Source organism: Jaculus jaculus, chromosome 6 (genome assembly GCF_020740685.1).
Source record: "Jaculus jaculus isolate mJacJac1 chromosome 6, mJacJac1.mat.Y.cur, whole genome shotgun sequence".
Taxonomy (NCBI): Eukaryota; Metazoa; Chordata; class Mammalia; order Rodentia; family Dipodidae; genus Jaculus; species Jaculus jaculus.
In genome coordinates this window covers 117,527,977-117,534,425 of record NC_059107.1, presented here as the reverse complement: position 1 = coordinate 117,534,425, position 6,449 = coordinate 117,527,977, and the positions used below count along the sequence as shown (strand labels likewise).

General features: G+C 37.4%; 1 pseudogene; it reads right to left on the bottom strand.

Annotated features, from left to right (window-relative positions):
• Positions 1-1,274: 1,274 nt before the first annotated feature.
• On the bottom strand, positions 1,275-6,210 carry LOC101597740 (annotated as a pseudogene).
• Positions 6,211-6,449: the final 239 nt, after the last annotated feature.

The following is a 6,449-nucleotide window of genomic DNA, read 5'->3' as shown; positions in this document are numbered from 1 at the left end:
CTAAATAATGGTACCAAACTGCATGTATTTACTGAAAAGAAAACTAATAAATTAAAAAAAAAAAGAAAAGTAACACAGAGAAATAAGCATCCTTCCTACATGACAAGAACACATATGCTGAAGATGTTATCAAGCAAACAACCCCAGTCACAATTACCACAGATAACAATTTGGAAAAAAAACCTAATCAAGGAAGTGTGAAAGTCCTCCACAATGAAAATTTTAAAATAATCAAGACAGAAATTGAAGACTGGACAGGCAGTTCACAAAGGAAGTAGCACAGATGGCAAAATTGAAAAATTTAAAATAATCAAGAGAGAAATGAAAAGACATCTCATGCTCATAGATTGGAAGAAAATGGATAACCTGCCTAAAGCAATCTACAAACAATGCCATCACCATCAAAATTCTAATGCCATGTTTCACTAAATAGAATAAAATAATCTTGAAATTCATTTAGACATACAAAAGGTTTCATATGCTAGAAGCAATCCTGAAAATAATAGTAATGATAATAGTCTTACTGATAATGTTGGAGATGTCACCATACCTGATATAAAAGTATATTACAAACCATACTAATAATAGCATGGTACTAACACTAAAAGGTACTTGTAGATCAATAGAACCGAATAGATGATCCAAATATAAACCAATGCAACTACAACCATCTGAATTTTGAAAAAAAAAACCTTCCACAAACACTTATTGGAGAAACGATAACCTCTAACAAGTGGTGCTGGGAAAATTAGGCATCTATACATAGAAGAATGAAAAGTAGATACTTATACTCCATGCACAAGAATCAACTCAAAATTGGTCAAAGACCTTAATGACAGACTTGAAACTCTGAAACTGCTAGACTAAAAGGTAGGTTAAACTCTTCAAAACATATAGGCATCGCTAAGGACTTTTTGAATAGAACTCTAGATAGGTCACTGATCAACACAAGTATCTAATTAAATTTAAAAGTTTTTGCAGCCGGGCGTGGTGGCGCATGCCTTTAATCCCAGCACTCAGGAGGCAGAGGTAGGAGGATTGCCATGAGTTCGAGGCCACCCTGAGACTCCATAGTGAATTCCAGGTCAGCCTGGGCTAGAGCGAGACCCTCCCTCGAAAAACCAAAAAAAAAAAAAAAAGCTTTTGCAGAAAAAGGAAATTGTTAAGCAAAGAAGCTAGTTATAGAATTGGAGAAAATATTCGGTAGCTAAACATATGACAGAAGATTAATACAGAGAATAAACAAAATATTCAAAACTCACAACAATGAGAAATCAAACAATGTTTTCTATCTTTTGATCAGAAGTATTATTCAGTGTTATTTGTACAGAAACCATCTTTTCATCAAAAATATGAGGTTGTCCTGGGAAGAAATAGTGGGCAGGGAGCCCTTTCCCACTCATCCGATGAAGGAGCACATGTGTTTTCGTCGGCAAAAAGACAGGAGTACTGACACCGATGACTGATGAAGAACTTGACAAGTTTAAACCTTCAAGATCAGGTATTAAACTTGGAGAAAGAGCTGGTGTGGGAAGTGCAATTGGAGTGGATGCAGGCTTAAACTCATCTAGATCTAGAAGTGAAGCACCTGGGTTAACAGGATTTCTATCTTGCTGTGACTTTTTTTCTTTGACCTTAGGGACTTTTCTGGACTCAGTTTCACTTTTGGATTCAGATTCTGACTCAGAGTATGAAGAATTCTCTTCTGCTGAACTGGACCCAATGCTGGACATATCCAAGGTTTTAGACCTTGAGTTTTTCTTCCCCCTCTCTTCTGAATCACTTTTTCTTTTGGTTTATGAGTTCCTTTTGTTTTCTGCTTCTGACTCACTCCTGTTCTCACTATCCTGATCACTGGAGGAGTCCTCACTGCTGTCTTCCCCGCTGTTCCCTCCACTCTCACTTCCAGATCCGCTCTCACTGTCACTGTTGCTACCCGATGAGTCCTCTTCCTCCTCTTCCTCAGATTCAGAGTAAAATTTCTTAGCAGGATCGTCTTTCTTTGTTTTTCCTGATTGGAGCCCATTCTTTTGCCAACCCTATTACTTCTACATTTTGAACTGATGGGCCAGGTGCCACCTCTGGCCAATTAGATAATTCCAGGTACCCAGAAGCTCTAATGTTGAGAGTATGAGATAAGGTGCCAAGCTGGAAAAGATCCCTCTCTTTGAAAAGAGATTCTAGCAGTGATGCAGGTTTTTGTGCTGGGAGTATTTTCTTGGAGTATTTTCTCAAAGCTCCACTCTTCTCATTCAGAACAATAAGTTGCCTAATAAATCTTGTATGGTCTCTGATATTTCTCACTTTTGGTAGAGACTCTTCTCTTTTCAGATGGCAGTGACCTTGGGACAACTCAGAAAGTATTATGGTGCTGTGAAGAAGTGACCGGATTTCTCAGTACTGCAATATCTCTATCACACCTTCCAAGGCTCAGGGACTAATGCAGAAGAGATGGTGGAAAGGATGTAAGAGCCAAAGGAAGGGTAGGACTCCTTACAACATGCTCCTCCAGACACAAAATGGCCTGGATATCCATGACCACACAGTGCCTGACACTACCTACACAAGTCCATCATAAGAGGAGGAAAAGATCATGACATCAAAATAAAAGAGAGACTGATTGAGATGGGGAGGGGATATGATGGAGAATGGAGTTTCAAAGGGGAAAGTGGGGGGAGAGAGGGTATTACCATGGAATATATTTTATAATCATGGAAGTTGTTAATAAAAATTTGAAAAAAAATCAAACAACTTAATAAAAAAAAAAAACTTGGCTATGGAGCTGAAGACAGAGTTCTGAAAAGAAAAAATACAAAGAGTTAATAAATAATTTCAAATCTGTTCAACATCTTTTGCCATTAGGGATGTTCAAGTACTTTGAGGTTGCAGTGCACTCTGATCAGAATGCATATCATCAATAAATAAAATCATAATAAATACTGTTGAGGGTGTGGGGAAAGAGGAAACTTTATTGACTATTGAGATTGTAAAATGGTGTCATCATTGTGCATGTCAGTGTGGATGTTTCTCAAAAAGCTAAAAATAGAGTTACCATATGACCCAGATATACAACTACCAGGCATATACTCTAAAGGCTATATCTATTACTACAGAGATACTTTGTCATTGATGTTCATTGCTGCTTTGTTCACAATAGCCGGGAACTAGAGCCAGTATAGATATTTATTCACTAATGAACGGATAAATAAGATGTGGTATGTATACAAAATTGAGTTTTTTTGGCTATGAAAAAATAAAATTATGAAATTTATAGGAAAATGGTTGGATCTGAAAAAATATTATACAAAAGAAGAGAACCCCAGCTCAGAAAGAAAAATGCAGCACATTATTTCTCACATACAAATCATTTCTTGAAATTTTAGGTTTCTACGTAAGTTGGACTGAGTGTAAGTAAAAACCAGCAAGCAAAAAAGGGGCCATGAGAAAGGGAGAAAGCAGGGGAAGGAGGCCTTAAGGGGAAGGGATAATAGACTGGGTAAGGAAATGCTTTAAGTGGAGATGCTAGGGGGAGGGGGGAGTGTTAGGGAAGGAGTGAGTGGAGAGAGGGTTAAACAAAACCTAAGATATATGAAAAGTAATATGGAAAACTATTTCATAGTTATAAATTAAAATATAAAAATTTAGAAGAGTTTGAAAAATAGTACCCTACATAAGTAAGTACTGCACCCAGAAGGTATAGGCTGTTGTCCAGGAGTGGAAAACCTCACAATGAGTTGTTTTTCAGAGATGTTCTTGAGGATACCAAACAACAGTGGCTCTTGTCAATGCTCTTTATGTCTACCAGAACTAGATGAAAATATGTTCTTGTCAAAGACACTACATGCTTTGATTGCAGGACACTAAGAAAATTAAGCTAAAGTTGAGCTGGAAGTTCCCTTTCCACTGGCTAGCATAGTACTGGAAAAATTTATGTAAGTGGTTGGGGGAGAAATGGCATCAACAGTTTTCCCCAATACTGGACCCTGCAAGGTACACAACTGGCCAGTCAATCAATGTATGCCCTCTAGTAAAATAATGACATGATTGTTGTGGGGTTAATCAGGTATTCTCTAGTTGGATTTAGAACAAGATCCATGGGAATATGGCTGTTACTGAAATTCTCATCAAAAAACAATGGTTGGGAAGGGTATTGACCTTAGAAGGGAAGCTACTACTGTTGTAAACAACAGATATGCTGGCCCATCAAATTGCCATATAAATATTTATGTTTATACCCATGGGTCAGGGCATTACCTTTTATCTTTGTTCAGAAAGGCTTCATTTTTTAGTTGATTGTGTCAACTGGGGATACACAGAATTTCCCAAACTTCCAAGAATAAGTGAGGTAGAGTGCTCAGTGATAAATGAGACATGATATCACCCTTTGCGTTCATTATCACACTGTACTGTCTATTTGTAGGAGATCTACACAATATCGAGCTCATTAATATTTCATCATGGATAGTAGAGGGCAGCCAAAAAAATAAACATACCAAAGAAGAAGAACTAGCAGGGAAGAAGAAGGGAACAGTGAAAGGAATGGGTAATGCATACAAGAGGGGATTATGTTCAAAATACACTCTGAGTGTAGGTGTGTATGTGCATTAGAATTGTCAATTTTTTTCAAACACTGGGAAGTAAAGTCCAGAAGGAGACACTGCTCAATTCAATAAGGAGAGAGAAGTCAATTGATACCAATGTATTTCCCAATTCCCTAAACAAAGAAAAAAGAAAATTAAAAGACACAGCATTATGGAAGATAAAGAAAATGGCTTGGTTCTATAAAGACCTTCACTTGTTACCTATTGATAAAAGAAGTTATAATAAATGTACTTTAAAATTCTGTAGAGATAGCTTAGTGGTTAAAGCACTTGCCTGCAAAACTTAAGGACCCATGTTCAGCTCTCCAGATTCCATGTAAGCCAGACACACAAAGGTGAGGCAAGTGCAAGGTTGTACATGCCCACTAGATGACATGTCTGGAGTTCTATTGCAGTGGCTGAGGCAGTGCCATTTCTCTCTCACTCTCTCCCTCCCTCTCTCTTTCTCTCTCTCTCCCCCTGAAAAATAAAAATAAATGTTAAAAATACATTACTGTTAGATTCTAATGATATGATAATTGCCAAAGTGTCAAGTTTTTGCATTTTCCTTGAACTTTAATTTAGATATAAAAATTGAGCATTGATACCCAAACTTACTATTAACTTTAGTAGTCTCAAATGATGAAACTAATGGGACATGATGACAATTGCCTCAAGAAGTTCAACACTGAATGGGGAAGAAAGGCTAATAAATGGCTTTTACAAACTGTTAGATAGCAGAGCACACACAGGAACAAGCTGTCCCGTGGAAACCGTGAGAGCTTGGGACATTCCCTCCAGGCAGTTGTGGGACTCTTAGTCTCTGAGGGACCTCAGATGGAACACAGTTCAGGACCTGGAAATAGATGACTAAGGATAGGAAATTTTCATACATTAAAGTCAAGGAATATAGCCATGCGGAAAAGGAAGAAAAAGACCCAGTGGAAAGCCCTGAATTATGATGTTCAGAGATCACTTCTGTCTGTTGGAGGAGGTCAGCAATTGGCAGTGAGATACATGGATAGAGATGATTCTCCAAAAATTAGTGAAATTAAAAATTTTGTATTAGTAATATAAATTTTAATTTCATTGAAAATGCAGAATAGAGGACTGCATTTCTGGAAGAAGAAAACTTTTACATGTTGATAATTGGAATATTGCAAAAGACCCCATAAGGACATCATATAGATCAATGGAAACAAAAATCAATTTTCTTTTAAAACTCTCCTAAGTTTCTCTCTCTTTCTGAAAATCTCCTTTTTCCTTCATTTCTCTGATTAAAATGGCTCTGTATTTCTATATTACTCGGGGTTCTCTAGAGGAATAGAATAGTGTGTGTATAATATTTTATTATATTAGTATATATTATATTATGTTACATTGCATAACATAACATAACATAACATCATAACATAACATAACATAAAAGGGAAATTATTGCAATGGCTTACAATGATAGGGGCTGGGTAGTCCAACACTTGCCCTTTGCATACAGTTGTTTGAATGTGGAAGCTACGTAGTTCACAAATCTGCATGCCTTAGCCATTACAGTCTGGTACTGGATGATCTTGGAGATTGACGAGTCTTCAGTCCAGGCTGGAAGCCCAGTGAAGCTGGATTCTGAATCCATCCTTTAGCAACAGCAATGGCAGCAGCAGCAGAGATAGACACACTGAATGAAGAAAAGCAACTGTGTTTTCCTTGGATTCCTTTTGTATCAGGGCCACCACCAGAAGATGCAGCCTAGTCAGAGGGAGTATTTTCTCCCTCTGTAAATTGATTGTGAAAATGTCTTCCAAGTCCTGCCTAGAGTTCTGTCCCAGTTGATTCTAGATTCCATCAAGCTGACAATCAAGGTGCATGATCACA